This window comes from Hylobates moloch, unplaced genomic scaffold, assembly GCF_009828535.3.
Source record: "Hylobates moloch isolate HMO894 unplaced genomic scaffold, HMol_V3 SCAFFOLD_4, whole genome shotgun sequence".
Classification (NCBI taxonomy): domain Eukaryota; kingdom Metazoa; phylum Chordata; class Mammalia; order Primates; family Hylobatidae; genus Hylobates; species Hylobates moloch.
This window is the reverse complement of record NW_026652279.1, coordinates 119473396-119491408: the sequence shown is the minus strand read 5'-3', so window position 1 is coordinate 119491408 and position 18013 is coordinate 119473396. Positions and strand designations below refer to the sequence as shown.

At 34.2% G+C, this 18013-nt stretch overlaps 1 long non-coding RNA gene across 1 annotated transcript in view; it reads right to left on the bottom strand.

Annotated features, from left to right (window-relative positions):
- LOC116466428 (uncharacterized) overlaps positions 1–15748 on the bottom strand; it is a 36472-nt gene extending 20724 nt beyond the window's left edge. Inside the window, exon 1 of the long non-coding RNA XR_004247540.1 lies at positions 15659–15748. This is a non-coding gene — a long non-coding RNA (uncharacterized LOC116466428). The remainder of the gene's footprint in view (positions 1–15658) is intronic.
- Positions 15749–18013: the final 2265 nt, after the last annotated feature.

Genomic DNA, 18013 nt, shown 5'->3' with positions numbered 1-18013 from the left:
GCATTTAGACCAGCCTTAGCCAGAAGCCGATAGCTTATCCCAGTGGTTGGAACCTGAGTTCTTCCAAGCTACACCACCATGGATTAAAGTGTTCTGGGGTTCTAAATAAACTTGAAAGGACTTGAAAGTCCACAAGGATTGCAATTCCTGGGCAAGCCCTGGTACTGCCCTGAGCTTGGAGCCAGATTGGAGTGCACATGACTTACGCCAGCTAGGGAAGCCAAGGGTATGTTTGCATCACCCCTCCCCAAACCCCAGGCAGCACAACTTGCAGCTCCAGGAGAGATTCCTTCCCTCTGTTTGAAGAGAGAAGAGAGAGAGTAAAGAGGACTTTGGATATGAGCTGAGCCACAATAAAACAGGGCACCAGACAGAGACCTGAGGCCCCTATTCCAAGCCCTAGTCATGAATGACATTTCTAGACACACCCTGGGCCAGAAGGTAACTTGGCAGACTTGAAATGAAAATCTAGTCCTAGTAGGATTCATTACCTGCTGACTAAAGAGCCCTTGGGCTCTGAATAATCAACAGTAGGGGCCAGGCAGTACTTAGCACAGGAGTTAGGTGAGACTCAGAGCCGTGCTGGCTTCAGGTGTGAGCCAGCACATCCCCAGCTGTGGTGACTATGAGGAGAGAACCTGCTAGAGGAAAGGAGAGGGAAGAGTAGAGGGGATTTTGTATTGAGTCTTGGGTGTCATCTCAGCCCCAGTGTAGTAGAGCACCAACTGGGCTCCTGAGGTCCACCATTCCAGGCCTTGGCTCTTGGATGGCATTTATGGACCTGCTCTCAATCAGCCCACTGCCCTGTATGGAGAGACTCAGGACTAACATCATTCGCCACAGGCTGAAGAGCCCTTGGGCCTTGAATGAATATTGGCAGCTGCCAGCAGCAGTACTCACTGAGTGTCTGGGACAGTGGTGGCCAATGGGGAGAGACTCCTCTGCTTGTGGGAAGGGGAGGGAAGAGTGGGAAGATCTTTGTCTTATGGCTTGGGTGCCAACTCATCTGCAGTAGAATGGAGCACAGGTAGATTCCTAAATACCACACTCCAGATCATGGCTCCTTGATGGCATCTATGGACCTTCCTGAAATTTTCGTAAAGTTGCCAGCCTGAAGGGAAGGACAGAAGCCTGGCTAGATTCACCACCTGCTGATTGTACAGCCTGTAGGCCTTGAGTGAACATAGGCAGTAGCCAGGCAGTGGTCACCATAGGCTCTGTGTGAGATCCAGGGCTGTGTTGGCTTAGGTCTGACCCAGCACAATCCCAGTGGTGGTGACCACAGGAATGCTTATGTAACACATCCCCAGCTCCAAGCAGCTCAATACAGATAGAGAGACTCTGTTTGTCTGGGGAAAAGTAAGGGAGAAGAAAAAGAATCTCTTCCTGGTAGTCAAGGGAATTCTCCCAGATCTAACCCAGGAAAACCAAGAACATCTCTTTTAGTCTGCAAGAGTCACAGCATTATGGAGGTTGGGGTGTCCCCTAATGCATATATGGCTGCAATGACCAAAGACTTAGATTATAACACCTATGTCCCTTTGAATATTTGGAAAGCCTTCCCAAGAAGGATGGCTACAAATAAGCCCAGATTCCAAACACTACAATAAACACCAAACTTTTCAATCTTAAGACATTAACAAATACCCACAAAGGCAAAACCATCCAGGAAAATATGACCTTAACAAATGAAATAAATAAGGCACTAGTGACCAGTCCTACAGAGACAGAGATATGTGACCTTTCACGGAAAGAATTCAAAATAGCTGTATTAAGGAAGCTCAATAAAATTAAAGATAACATGGAGAAGGTATTCAGAACCCTGTAAGATAAATTTAACAGAGATCAAAATAATTGAAAAGAATAAAGCAGAAATTCTGGAGCTGAAAATGCAACTGACATACTGAAGAATGCATCAGAGTCTCTTAACAGCAGAATTGACAAGCAAAAGAATAATTAGAGAGCTTAAAGACAGGCTGTTTGAAAACGTACAGTCAGAGGACACAGAAGAAAAGAGAACAAAGAAGAATGAAACATGCCGTCAAGATCTAGAAAGTACCCTCAAAAGGACAAATCTGAGTAATTGGCCTTAAAGAGAAAGTACAGAGATAGGGGTGGAAGGTTTATTCAAAAAGAAAATAACAGAAATTTACAAACCTAGAGAAAGATATCAATATTCAAGTACAAGAAGGGTATAGAACACCTAGCAAATTTAACCCAAATAAGACTATCTCAAGACATATAATAATCAAACTCCTAAATGTAAAGAATAAAGAAAGGATACTAAAAGCAGAAAGACGAATGAAAGAAATAACATACAAAGAGGCTTCAATATGTTTGGCAGCCGACTTCTCAGTGCAAACCTTACAGGCCAGGAGAGAGTGGCATGAGACATTTAAAGTGCTGAAGGGAAACAAACAAACAAAAAAAGCTTTTATCCTGGGATAGTATAACCAGCCAAAAATTCCTTCAAACATGGAAGAGAAATAAAGACTTTCCAAGACAAACCAAAGCTGAGGGTTATTGTTAACACCAGACCTGTCCTACAAGAAATGCTAAAGGGAGTTCTTCAATCTGAAGAAAAAGGACATTAATGAGCAATAAGAAATTATCTGAAGTTATACAATTTACTGGTGATAGTAAGTACATGGAAAAACAGAATATTAGAACACTGTAATGATAGCGTATAAACTACTCCTACCTTGAGTAGAAAGACTAAAAAATGAACATATCAAAAATAATAACTACAACTTTTCAAGACATAGTATATATAATAAGATAAATAGAAACAACAAAAAGTTAAAAAGCAGGGGAATAAAGTGTAGAGAGTTTTTATTAGTATTCTCTTTGTTTATGCAATCAGTGTTGTCTTCTGTTTAAAACAATAGATTATAAGACATTATTTGCAAGCCTCACGGTAAATTCGAATCCAAAAACACAACAGATATACAAAAAATTAAAAGCAATAAATTAAAACACAGAACCCGAGAAAATCACCCTCAGTAACAGGAACTGGAAGGAAGGAAAGAAGGAAGACCACAAAACAACCAGAAAACAAATAACAAAATGGCAGAAGTAAGTCCTTAATAGTAATATGGAATGTAAATGAACTAAATCCCCCAAACAGAAGACATAGAGTGGTTGAATATTTTTTTAAATAATCCAATAATCTGTTGCCTATAAGAAACATACCTCACCTATAAAGACACACAAAGCCTGAAAATAAAGGGATGGAAAAATATATTTCATGCAAATGGAAACTAGAAAAGAACAGGAAAGCTACACTTAAATCAGACAAAATATATTTCAAGACAAAAATTATAAAAAGAGACAGAGTCATGATATACTGATAAAGGGGTCAATTCAGCAAGAGGATATAACAATTTGCAAATATATGTGCACCCAAAACTGGAGCACCCAGATATATATCAAATATTATTAGAGCTAAAGAGAGAGATAGACTCTAATACAATAATAGCTGGAGACTTCAACATCCTACTTTCAGCATTGGACAGATCTCACAGACAGAAAATCAACAAAGAAACATTGGGTTTAATCTGTACAATAGACCAAATAGACCTAGTAGATATTTACAGAACATGTCATCCAACAGCTGCAGAAAACACATTCTCCCCCTCACAACATGGATCATTCTCAAGGATAGCCCATATGTAAGGCCACAAAACAGGCCTTACTGTATTCAAAAAATTAAAAGTATTTCAAGTAATTTCTCTTACCACAACGGAATAAAACTAGAAATCAATAAGAGGAATTTTGGAAAATATGAACACATGAAAATTAAACAATACACACTGAATAGGTAATGGGTTAATGAAGAAAATAAGAAGGAAATTAAAAAATTTCTTGAAATAAATGATAATGGACAGGCAACATACCAAAACATATGGAATATAGCAAAAGCTGTTCTAAGGAGAAAGTTAAGGGCAGTAAGCACTTACATCAAAAAAGTAGAAAAAAACTTCAAGTAAACAACATAACAATGAATATTAATAAACTAGAAAAGCAGGAGCAAAACTCAGAATTAGTAGAAGAAAAGAAACAAAAAATCTCAGAGCATGAATAAAGGAAACTGAAATAAAAATATAAACAATCAACAAAAGGAAAAGTTGCTTTTTTGAAAAGATAAACAAAATCATCAAACCTTTAGAAATACAGAAACAGAGAAGACCCAAATAAATAAAATCAGAGATGAAAAAGGAGACATTACAACCAATACTGCAGAAATTCAAAGGATTATTAGAGGCTACTATGAGCAACTATATGCCAATAAAGTGGAAACTATAGAAAAAAGGGATACATTCCTAGACAATGCAACCTCTTAAAATTGAACAATGAAGACATCTAAAACCTGAACAGATCAATAGCAAGAACTGAGATTGAAGCCAGAAAACAAAGTCTCCCAGCAAAGAAAATCCCAGTACCTGATGGCTTATTTTGCAAAATTTACCAAACTTTTCAAGAAGTAATACTGATCTTACTCAAACTAGTCTGAAAAATAGAGGATGAGGGAATATTTCCAAATCCATTCTATGAGGCCAGTATTACCCTGACACAAAAACCAGACAAAGTCATGAAAGAAAGAAAGAAAGAAAGAAAGAAAGAAAGAAAGAAAGAAAGAAAGAAGAAAGAAAGAAAGAAAGAAAGAAAGAAAGAAAGAAAGAAAGAAAGAAAGAAAAAGAAAGAAAGAAAGAAAGATTCTACTGTGCAGAATCCCTGATGAACATTGATGCAAAAATTCTCATCAAAATACTAGCAAACCGAATTCAAGAACACATTAAAAAGATCATTCATTATGACCAAGCGGGATTTATCCCAGGCATTCAAAGATGAGTCAACATATGCAAATCCATCAGCGTGATGCATCCTATCAACAGAATGAAAGACAATAACTGTATTATCATTTTAATTGATTCTAAGACAACATTTGATATAATTCAGCATCCCCTCATGATGAAAACCTCAGAAAATCTGTTATAGAAGGAACATACCTCAGCAAATAAAAGCCAAATACAACAGACCCACAGCTAATATTACATTGAATGACAAAGATGGAAAGCATTTCCTCTATGATCTGGAACACAAGGATGCCCACTTTCCACTGCTATTCAACATAGTACTAGAAGTGCTGGCTGGAGCAATCAGGCAAGTGAAAAGAATAAAGGACATCCAAACTGGAAAAGAAAAGTCACATTATCCTTGTTTGCAGATGATATGATCTTATATTTGGAAAAAACTAAAGACACCACCAAAAAGCTGTTAGAACTGTTAAACAAATTCAGTAAACTTGCAGGATACAAACTCAAATTACAAAAAACAGTAGCAATTTTATATGCCGACAGTGAACAATCTGAAAAAGAAATCAAGAAAATAATCCCATCTATAATCACTACAAATAAAATAAAATACCTAGGAATAAACTTAACCAAAGAAGTGAAAGATCTCTACAATGAAAACAGTAAAATACTCGATAAAAGAAGTTGATGAGGACACACAGAAAATGGAAAGATTTTCCATATTCATGAATTGGATCAATATTGTTGAAGTGTCCATATTACCTAAAGCAATCTACAGATTCAGTGCAATTGCTATTGAAATACCAATGACATTCTTCACAAAAATAGGAAAATAATCTTAAAATTTATATAGAACCATAAAAGACTCAGAGGAGCCAAAGCTATCCTGAGCAAAAAGAACAAAACCGGAGGAATCACATTACTTGACTTCAAATAATAGTACAGAGCTACAGTAACCAAAACAGCATGTTACTGGCATAAAAACAGAAACATAGACCAATGGAGTAGAATAAATCTATACATGCACAGTGAATTCATTTTCAACAAAAATGCCAAGAACATACATTGGAGAAAGGACAGTCTCTTCAATAACGGTGTTGAGAAAACAAGATATCCATATGTGGAAGAATGAAGCTAGACTTCTATCTCTCACCACATACAAAAATCAAGTAAAAATGGATTCACAACTTAAATCTAAGATCCCAAACTATGCAACTACTAAAAGAAAGCATTGGAGAAGCTCTCCAGGACATTGGAGTGGGCAAAGAGTTCTTGAATAATACCCCACAAACACAGGCAATCAAAGCAAAAGTGGGCAAATGGGATCACATCAAATTAAGAAGCTTCTGCACAACAATGGAAACAATCAACAGAGGGAAAAGACAACCCACAAAATGGGAGAAAATATTTGCAAACTATCTATCTGACAAGGGAATAATAACCAGAACATATAAGGAGCTCAAACAACTCTACAAGAAAAAAAAATTTAATAATCCGATTTAAAAATGGGCAAAATATCTTAATAGATATTTATCAAAAGACATACAAATGGAAAACAGGTATATGAAAAGGTACTCAACAATATTAACCATCAAAGTGCAAATCAAAACTATGAGATATCATCTCACCCTAGTTAAAATTGCTTTTATCCAAGAGACATGCAATGACAAATGCTGGAGAGGCTGTGGAGAAAAGGGAATCCTTGAACACTGTTGGTGGGAATGCAAATTAGTACAACCACTCTGAAGAAGAGTTTGGAGGCTCCTCAAAAAACTAAAAAATAGAACTACTACATGATCCAGCAATCCTATTCCTAGGTATATTCTCAAAGAAAGGAAATCAGTATATTGAAGAGACAGTCTCTGAAAACCCAAAGTGAGTCCATTAGAGAAGTCATACATTGGGCAGAAATGGCTAGGTCTTTTCTTAGGCAATGACCGAGGTCCACTCTGCAGAGTGTAAACTTGGTTTCAAAGCTGAAGCATATCCACGCCTGAATAAGTTAAAGCCAGGTATTGCCATATAACCATAGTTCTAATAGCTGGGCAATGTGTATGCAGAATGTTCCTTTTTTTGTTTGTTTGTTTTTTTGAGACAGAGTCTCACTCATTCACCCAGGCTGGAGTGCAGTGGCATGATCTCAGCTCACGGCAACCTCCTCCTGGGTTCAAGTGATTCTCCTACTTCAGCCTCCCCAGTAGCTGGGATTACAGGTCTGTGCCACCACGCCTGGCTAATTTCTGTATTTTTAGTAGAGATGGAGTTTTGCCACGTTGGCCAGGCTGGTCTCAAACTCCTAGCCTCAAGTGATCTGCCAGCCTCGGCCTCCCAAAGTGTTGAGATCATAGGCGTGAGCCACTGCACTCTGCTTGTTTTGTCTTAAAGTAGGTTTTGAATGGTACATATCCATGTCTGTCACATGTGACATTATTCTCCCATCTTTTGGCTATAAGTTTCATTAAGTAGAGATTTTTGTTTTATTCACTGGCTTATGACCTGTGTCTTCAAGAATGTCAAGTATGAGTAGGAGCTAAATAAATATTTGTTGAATGAATGAATGAAATCTGTCTGATTTCTGTGTCCATCTCTCACTTTTTTCCAAATATTGGCAGGGATCAAGACTGTAGTTTATTGGATACCTTCTGTCCCTGAAATGTATATGGCCTATCTCATAGTATTTTGGTAAGGATCATATTCAATAAATTACATAATTTGATATCAAAATTTTCAAAGCAATTCACAAATGTTCAAAATCAATAGTACCAAATACTATTGCCAATTTAAAATTACTATTTCTGTCCTTTCCTTTTGTTTTTCTATTAATTATTGCTTTTAATTCACATTTTCCAGTTTAAAGGGTATCTATTCTTTCTTTCCATTTTATTCTCTGCCATACAATCTAACACATCTTAGTCGTTTATTATTACTTCCAAATAAAATAGTGACAGTACTACACGAAGAGAGATAGATGAAATTCAAATTGGAAATTATTTTTCTAAGACAGCTTATATAAAACATTTTGTTGTATGAAAACTTTGAAACCAGAAACTACAGTGTAACGTGGACATTGTAAATTTGTCACTGATAGTGAAAATGAACTCACTATCTTGCACTCAACACACATCCCACTAACTGATCTTCCGTGCATTCTAAGAGGCATCAATTCATTGGATTCAGCCTTGACTGCATCACATCTACTGAACTGGGTGGTCTTTCAGGGCAGCCTCAGCTACCTTGGCCATAAACCCTCTGATATGATTTCATTGTGTATGTCTTCCTTTTGAGTTACCTAAGACCTTTTCAGTTAACTCCTCCCATGCCTCAACTCCTTCCTAAATAGCTCCCATTCACATTACTTAAATATACTTAGAAACCCTAGTAAAGCATTACATAGAAGGTAGCAATTGCAGCCAACTTTTTTGGAGTACTTTGTCTGTGTCTAATCCTGTGTTAATTCTTTTCATATATTATCACATTTGGTTCTCACAACAGTACCGTGAGATAGGTATATAATTATTATCCTCTTAATTTTATAAAACACATAAAAGGAAATTAAAAGAAATAGCAATTTCCCCAGATTACACAGCTACCAGGTAGGAGAGTGAACATATGAACAGAGGTAAAATGGCCTAAAGGCTCACCTTCTTAATTGGATTGCTTGACTGCTGGGTTAGTTATTATTGGTATTTCATCAAATACAGCATAATTATGTAACCTGTTCCGAAATATTTAATATCTATTATTATTAAATAAGAAACAATTCAGCCTGACATTCAAACTTGTCTGCAGTAGTACCAACTCATTCTTCCAACTTCATCTTCTGTTCACTCCTCTCTCACATTTTTTCTTAGCTGCCAAAGTATTCAACTAGTTTTCTCACCCCTAACCCCTATATATAAATGTATTTGTAACTTTTCCCAGCTCTATATTCTTATGCTGGTTAAATTTCACCCATACTTCAAAGAATACATTTTACAAATAGAGTCCTCTCAATTCTCTATCCAAGGTGCTCCTTGAGAGATGAACTTGTATTATAATGCATTGTACATACTGCCGTATAATATGGATATTCAAGTTCTATTTTACAACATAAACTGTGTCCTTCTTTGAGAGGAGGGTGTATTACCATCTGAGTCTCAATCCTCACCACTTTCAGCACAGTGACCTTTATATAATATGATGTCCAATAAATGATTGCTGAATTGAAAGAAACCAAAAGCAACCTGGTAGAAATTTTCCTTGTGGCCAACGAGAAAAAGATACACTGAGAATGAAGTCATAGATGATTACAATAGTTTCCATATCTACAAAGGATATGTCCCAAGACCCCCAAGCTAATACCAAACCACAAATAGTACCAAAACCTGTAAATACTATGATTTTTCTCTACATAGCTACCTATGGTTAAATTTAATTTATAAATTAGGCACATTAACAGATTAACAACAATAACTTATAATAAAATAGAACATTTATAACAATAACTGTAATAAAAATATGAATGTGGTCCCTCTCAAAATATCTTATTGTTTGTAATATTTTCAGACTCTGGTTGATCATGGGTAAATGAAATCAGGAAAAGTAAAACCACATATAATGGGGGAACTGCTGTGCTCTGTTTATAGCATTCTCTCTTTTGGAATGAAATTTTCACTCACTTTGCTATAGATGCAAATATTGTTTTCTAATCAAATGTGTTTTGTTTTTTAATTTTAATTATAAAAAGCTCCTTTTGCAATAGAAGTGAAGGAATTTTAGGAATGATGCATTCTATATTGGCACAATACTCTTTGTATTTTTAGTACCAACTTCGGATATTACTTAACTCTATGAAGGAAAAAAAAATGCTGGCACCACAGGAAAATCACATCTGCTGTCACAACTATTTTCATAGGTCCCTTTCTTTTTCCAAAATGGCAATAGAAAAGCTGTGCACAGAACAGAAGCCTGAAATGTGGGAGCCTGCCCAGGCGCCCCATTGTCCTTTCTGTCGTATTATAAATGAAACAAAAAGACAGCACAGGCAGTAGTTGGCTACAGGTCTGACTGCCAACAGTAATAAATAAAATGTTTAAGGGTATGTCTTTTTCAAATGGGAATGTCTTGATACTCCACAAAAATAAACATATTAGTCCTAACATACAGCGAATTCATATACAGTAGCAGCAAGTTTCCTGATAGAGGCGATCAATTCAATTCAGTTCTTAAATAGTCAGTCCTAGAAAATATGTGGAAAGTCATGGTGTAAGGGGAGAACTGCCCTTTGCTTCCAAAATTTATGCAGGGGTAGTTCAATTTTTATTTAAATCTTAGCACTGGAGGCTTAGAAGGACAATGTGCTATAGCAGAAAAAACAGGTTTTGAAACCTGACCTGATAAAAATACTGATTCCGGCATTTCATAATTGGAAGATGGTTTCATGTTACTTAATTTCTCTAATATTTCTTTTTTTAATTTATAAAATGAAGAAAATATTAACCTTTTTTGTATATATATAGTAGCTGTTAAAGATAGTCATGATGTCTGAAACATAGGTGTTCCACAAATAATAGCTAATTCTATTATTATTATCCCTGTATGTAAATAATGGCAAAAGGCATCAGCATCCTAATCGTATCCTATGGAAAGGAAACAAAGACTGCAGGACCTCATTAGAAATTTCCTTCCAGTTGAAAGAGTCAAGTCACCTTCTCTCCTCTGGTCCTCAGGCCTTCACTCTAGAGTAATCATCTCCCAAATACAAAAATTAAAATAAGAAAACAAACAACCACAAAAAAAACTATCCAAATGGGAGATGAATAAAAACTCTGGAAATAGTTCAATATTTTTCTCCTAGCTACTTCTAATTTCCAGTTCTTTGAGATAATTGCCGATTAGTATTCATCCCATTAAGCAGCCAAAGTGTTTATAACAAAGGAGAATGGCAACTGCTTTACCAGTCCTAATTTTAAACTGGGATAAAGATTACTACCTGATTATACTTATTAGCTTTTATTTTTAACAAATTACCCTGTAACATTAACTAATTCATTTTTCATTTTTTCTTCAACTGACATAACCAAGTGTAGTCTACATGCCAGATGATACAATGTATATAGATTTGGATTTTGACTTTAAGAAGCCAAAAACTTAGTATTTAAAACGAGAGAAAAAAGCAGTTACTGATCCAGAGCTGTTTAGCTTCTGTAAAACAGTAAAGAAAATCTTTTAAAGTATTTTTTTCTGGATATATTAGCACATATCCTAACACATACGCTAACATATCATATATTGTATGTAAACACATGATTCTTCACTTGTGATAGATAACTCAACTGGAATTCATGAGCTAAATCAAAGCTTCTAATTTATATTTCACTTTTATCCATCAAAAAATGATGTGGAGAGCATAGAGAAGATTGTTCAAAGAGAATAGAAACATAATATAAATGAAGATATAGCAAGGGTAATTTAGCTTCTCTGTATAAATTCAAATTACTGAGCCCAGTTGAAGTATGTAGAAGGAGTTGGGAGAATTTGCAAAAGTGCTACAAAACCAATGTTGACAACATTTGTGAAACCAGGAAGAACAAGACAATCAGTGAAAAATGAAAGACTAGCAAATGTTTCTCCATGTAAGAAACTAGTTTCTAGCATAGACGGTTCAATAGATGATTAGTACATCTTAGAAATAAAAACATTGACCATTAGCAAGTGGCATATATTTACACAGAAGAGAAGCCAATTCACCCTTTAAAAAATCCTAAGTTAAACAGTGCATCACAAGTGGATTAAGTTGTATACCAAAATCTCTCTTCATGGTTTTCAAGAAGAATGCAGAGATGTATCAAGAAGTCATTGTAAAACTTACTGGTTTTAAATGTAGATTGATATAAGTTAGCAGGAACATTTCCAAATGGGTTTAATACATTTTGTCTTTAGTCTTACTTGCCCAGAATTTTAATGGAATAAATTTGATAGGTGTAGCTAGTAAGTTCTGTATCAGATTCAGAATATAAAACTATTTAAACATGGTAGATTAACTCTAACATAATGGAAGTAACTGGATAACTGTAAATTAATAGATGTTCGTGTCATACAACAAACTATACTAGGATCAAGCGGTAAGACTGCCTTAAGGATGGCATGTATGTGTATATTTTAAGGTCAAACTTAAAATTTGAAAGATATTATATATAATTAAGTTAAAAATCTCACTGAATACAAATATTTCCTCCTGATGAATGATTAACTAGCTTTAATCTTAAGAGAGGGAATCACATTCTCCCTTTGCAAATATTTTTTGTGTTCCTTCAATCTAAAGTTGTGCAGGGAAGTAAAATTGATCATAGCACCATAAAATACATTATTTGCATATATATTGCAAACAATATATAATTGCATATGTATGCAAATAATATATATTGCATATAATATTTGCATATTATATATAACTAATCACTTTTTACATCATTTACACGTATAAAATTTTATGCAACCAAACAAACATTTTCAGCATAATGTAACCTCTGTATCAAACTAAGTTTCTTGTTGTCAAATGGTATATGCATATATCATAGTGTGGAATACAGTGGAAATTGATGCAAAATTAAATTCAAATATTTCAAAAGAGGTAGGATTTTATACAAAAAAAATGTGATGAAAAATGTTTGAATTGCATGCAAAATCTTTATAATGAGCATCTGGCTATTTAAGCCAATCAATTTTGAAGCAAAATCATAAAATATTTATGACATGCTGAACATTTCCAAAGAGAACAACTTGAATATCAAAGAAATAAAAGAAGAACCTGTAGTAATTGATGGAGTGTACTACTGTCTCAAGAACGATTTTCTTTATAATAATATTGTCAAACAGGAATTGAAAAATATCATGTTATGCTATTATAAAACTTTGTTAAAAAATTGCATACACACCCAAAATCTGTCAAAACTTGATGCACTCTAAGTTAACTCATACTTTCTACAATTTAAAATTTGTTGACTATCATATAGAATTTCCACTTTGAAAATACTGGTTTTAAGACAAGTTTATACAAACAATTTTCAAACCTTTCTATGGAATTTTATTTCTTTTTGTAGAGTAGAATCATTTCAATTGCCTTTTTCTGACACTAGTTATGCTTAGCAGGCATCTCATCTGCTACCTGTTGAGAAACTTTATTCTGTATTTCAACAGATTAGACTTTATACTTTACTACCCATTCATTCATTAATGTATTCAAAAATATTTGTTGTGTTCCTTAAACCTGCTAAGATTTGTTGTAAAAGCCAAGGGACTGCAGTGAATAAAACAGATAAAAATCTATCTTTCAGACATTTTATACTGAGTCAACATCTTAACCAATTCTCTTTCCATCTTCTGTCCATCCTGTCTTTTGTAATGGTACTTAACAAATCACCTCTGCAAAATAATAGCTTTTCAAATATTTGAAGTTGTCATGTTCTACTTTAATCCTCTCTTCTTCCTGTTAGAAATACTCAGGTCCTTTCATTGTATTCTATTTGACACAGTTTTGAAACACATCCCCTACCATCAACTTCACCTGAGGCACTGTGATTTCTAAATTACTTCTTCATCCTTTTCATCTTTCTTTAGTGCCTTCCTATAATTTGTCAGAGATGTTTTTAGAATGTAGCTTACCAAATGTAAATTTGATAGATACACAATATGCAAATATAGGATAGAGAATAAATACTCTATCCCTTGTCCAGGGCATTATATAGCCATCTATACAGATAATAACGTGTCTGTAATATTTTCAGGGACATATCAAAGCTTAGAGCCAAATTCAGCTTTTCTTCATCTAACTCACCCATAGTGATTTAGCTGCAAATATTTCAGTCAGATATTTTCAATCCTATATTTATTTGAGTTGAGGTTTTTCTTTTTCTTTTTTTTTTTTTTTCCTTTTTTGGCACTGCAGGGCATCATATTTATCTCTGTTAAATTTCATTTTGTTTATTTTAGCTTATTGTTTTAGGCTTTTAGGGGGATGTTTAGTGTTGATTCTGTCCCAACAATATTTGTAATATTCCCTAGGTTTGTGTCACCTACAAATTTAATAAGCACACTTTTTTCTCACTAATTAAAAAATAAAAAATAATAAACCAGAGACAAGCATAGATCCCTGTAGTAACCTGCTAGAGATTGCCACTGGCTACTTCTTTACATGAGGGTGTTAAACCAGGTCTCAATTTCCCTTTCTCTGTTATTATCCAATTTACATTCCACAAGATTACAACCAACCCATCACGAATACAGTTATAATGCTTTTCTGAAACGGGAATACACCATGGTTACAGTATCCCCAGTAATTTCCCCCAAAAGAATTGTGTAGCTCCTTCCTCTATGCATTTATTGCATGTTTTATGTACCTACAATATATTACCTACTAGAATTATATTAGAGTCATTTGTTTCCACAGCAGGTCAAGCAATGGTACTCAATATTTATTAGTTGAATGAGTAAATGAGTGGTAGGTTAGTTTATGCTAACTTCTCAGTCAAGGACCCTAACAGAAAATGACACAAAGCTGTTGTCCTGTAAATGCTGAATGACTTCTGGCAACACCTAAGGTCTTAGCTAACAAGATTCAGTATATTAAGATCATTGCATGGCTATAAGTTGTACAGATGACAGGAATTGCTACTTGCATTTAGAGCTGGAGAAACTAGAGTAACTAAAAATTATGACTGCTCCAGGGTCTATGACAAAGCAATTTAAAATAGGACTCACACGTCCTACTTTACAGAAATGTTCCACTCAAATCAGGGACAAATCTGTCAAATCAGAGAAGCTGCTTGGGGGTATATCATGTTTTGCCAATGCAAATTAATGTAGCAGTTTAGAATTAATGTTTTCTTTTATTACATGATTTCTTTTGTTTGTTAATGTTTTATAACAGTGTATGCAACTATTTTTATTATTAAATATTTACCATGCATCAGCTATGTAGTATCTATTCTGCTATGTATGTGTAGCACTGTGGAGACTCTAGGAAATATATTAAATATAGGATATTTAATTTGCTATACATAATGCATGTATGTATAGAAAAGTTCTCCTCACTCGTGGTGACTCACCATCTATTTGAGGAAGGCACATGCATGAGAAAATTAAATAGCTAAATATGCATGATTAAGTTCAACCAGTAGTTTGATAATGTAACAATAATGGTAATTTGGATTTTATTTAATTAATGATACAACATACATTTAATGAATGGTAATTATATATTTACTATGGAATTTCCCCACTGGGCAAAACAGTTATGGATCCCGCACTTTATTAACCTATAGTTTAATATTAGAAATATTGTAGAAATTTAGAGAAGAGAGATTTAGTTAGGCTATTTGGTCAGTAGAAGACTCATGAGGACATTGTACCTTGAATGCTGTATCTTGACAACTGAATAGTCACAGAATAGAGGAAAGCTGAATTCCAGGCTAGAGAAAAATTGACTTTGCCTATGAAAAAGAACGGTAATGACAAAAATAGATGCTACTTCTTAAGAGATGCTGTTTTTTTTTTCTTTTTCTTCTTTCCTTCAATCCTTTATATATAACAAACAGAGAAAGATAATGATACAGATTTCAACTGGAAGAGACCAAGTCTTGCACTGGGGAAAGATGAGCGCAAAACTGTAACCTGATTAAATGAGTTTTAGCATCCTTTGAAAGAGTAAAATATTTACTGCTCTATTACACAAAGAATTTATTTTAAGTTCAAAACCTAAATATCTCATTTATACTCTCTGAATCTAAATGTCAAACTGGTGTGAAGACTAAAATAAAACATGACTTAAAGAGAGAGAACTCTCATACCACAAGCTTCCAACTTACCTAGAAAAGGCCACTGCAGTGCATTTTCAATGCTGCCTGTCATTCAATTTGCAAATTACAGGTCTGCTACTGAAGCTACTGAACATTGATGATCCATCACTGCCATGACAACAAAAGCGCTGCCTTAGCGACACTCACTGCTGGTGAGAGGCTGACACACTGCTTATAAATACTGTAGTTGGGAGATTAGAGTAAATTTCACAGAAAACAACATAATGAATCATGGTATGGAAATGCAATTGAAGTACGTCAATTTATTTGTATGAAAAGGCCTTCCAAAATTTTGTGTAGTCAAATGTATCTACTTAATTACAAGTTCAAAACAAATGCTCAAATGTACATATATAAACTTTAAATTTTTACTTGATAATTGATGGTATACCACTTCTCATTTTTTATCAGAATTCAGAAAAATAAATATGAAATATAAAAACCTGTCAAATTAAACATACCTTGGGCAACTTTTTAATAAATGCCAGTTTTACCATATAAAAAATCAGAAACATTGCTCAACAATTATTATTTTGTCATATTCACAGACACGAATTAGAATTTCATGCGACATTATTTACATTTATCTATTTTAAATCATATTTCAGTCTGTATGAGAAAATAAGAGAGGGTTTTGCAACTATATGTTAGAAAAAAGAAAAATTAATATGTGCTTGTTTGGAAAATATAAAATAAGACTAAAACACATTTATCTTATTTTAGTTTTGGATTACATAAGAAAAAAGTAATATATGAATAGAATATAAAATACGCAACACCCAGTTTGTTAAATTATCTGAAAATTTCCACTTGTCAACATGTTGAACATCTTAAAATTTCTGTGGAGTGAGTACTCATTGGATGAGTATTGGAAATGCTGACCCTGCAATGACTCAGCTTAGGAACAATAATGGTTTTGAGGTATCACTCTGGGAGTGGGCAGTTTTATTTTTTATGCTCATTGAGATTTTTATTTTTTACTGCTCATTGAGATTCTATTCTTAAAATATTACATATTATTACACATTTACTATGTCTTTATTTCTCCAATCAACTTGAGGACAGTCTTTTGTCTTTGTTTCTTGTATTCCTCTATGGTGTTTAGGGTATTGATGAGCACATCATAGGCACTGAATGCATATTAGCTAAATTCAATGGAAACTAGCTTAAAATAGTTCTGACTAGTTCATGATTCATGAGAAATAGAGCTTTGAAAATAGTGCATTTGGTCTGAGTTCAAAGCTCTTTGTTTCCTAAGAATCACTGGGTTGGAAGACATCTTAGCTCTTTGGGTCCAAACTCCCATTCAGTTTGCCTGCCATAAATTCCCGGGACAATTGCATTTGGGACTTTATACAAACTCTTTAGGTTGTCCATTCTTCACTAAAGATCGTATTTTTGGAAACATCTTACAATATTTACCTGTTTATCAGAAGCTTTTATCATTTGGTTCTAAATTCTTTCAGTCTCAAGAATTCATCAAATATAGATATTTTTCAATGGCAACAGAATTTTCTATGGATCAGGAACCATGCTAATAAATGGGCAGGGACTCAAAAATGATTTACAAGGTTACTTGAACTCTGGAAAGAGTTTATAATAAGTAAAGGGACAATGACATACACACATACACACATGTATGTATCAGTACATATATGTTATTTGTGTATCTATAGTATCTAAATATATATATATATTGCAAACACACATATATATACAGAGATGTATATTTTTTCATATAAAATAGTTATATGTCAATTGTAAAAATACAAAAACATTCATAATCTGATTGAAATGCTTATATAACTATGTGTATATTACCTTGTCTATTTTTTACATCTTCTAAAGCTTTTTGTTTTGAAGTAAAAAGTAATTTTACATTCAAAGGAAGTTGCAAAAATAATAAAGAAGTCTAATGTACCTAAAAGTAACACTTTAAACAGCTACAGTACCATATCAAATAAGGAAATGAACACTGGTAAAAATCCATAAACTTCATTCAGATTTTACTCGTTTTTCATACACTAACTTGTGTGTGTAATGATCTATGCCACCTTCTCACATGTGTAAATATGTGTAACTACTGCCACTGCGAAGATGTAGAACAGTTCAATCATCACACAGATCTGCATGCTGCTCCTTTACAGTCTCATGCCCCTCCCTCTCCCCACTCATGCCTAAAGCTTGGCAACCACTAATCTTTCTCCATCTTTATAATGTCATTTTTAGAAGGCTATAAAAATGGAAGTATATAGTACGTAACCCTTTAAGATTGGTCCCACCTTTCACTATTCAATACAATGCCTCTTTAAAAAATTACTTTTTTAGAGATGGGATCTCTTTGTTGCTCAGGCTGGAGTGTAG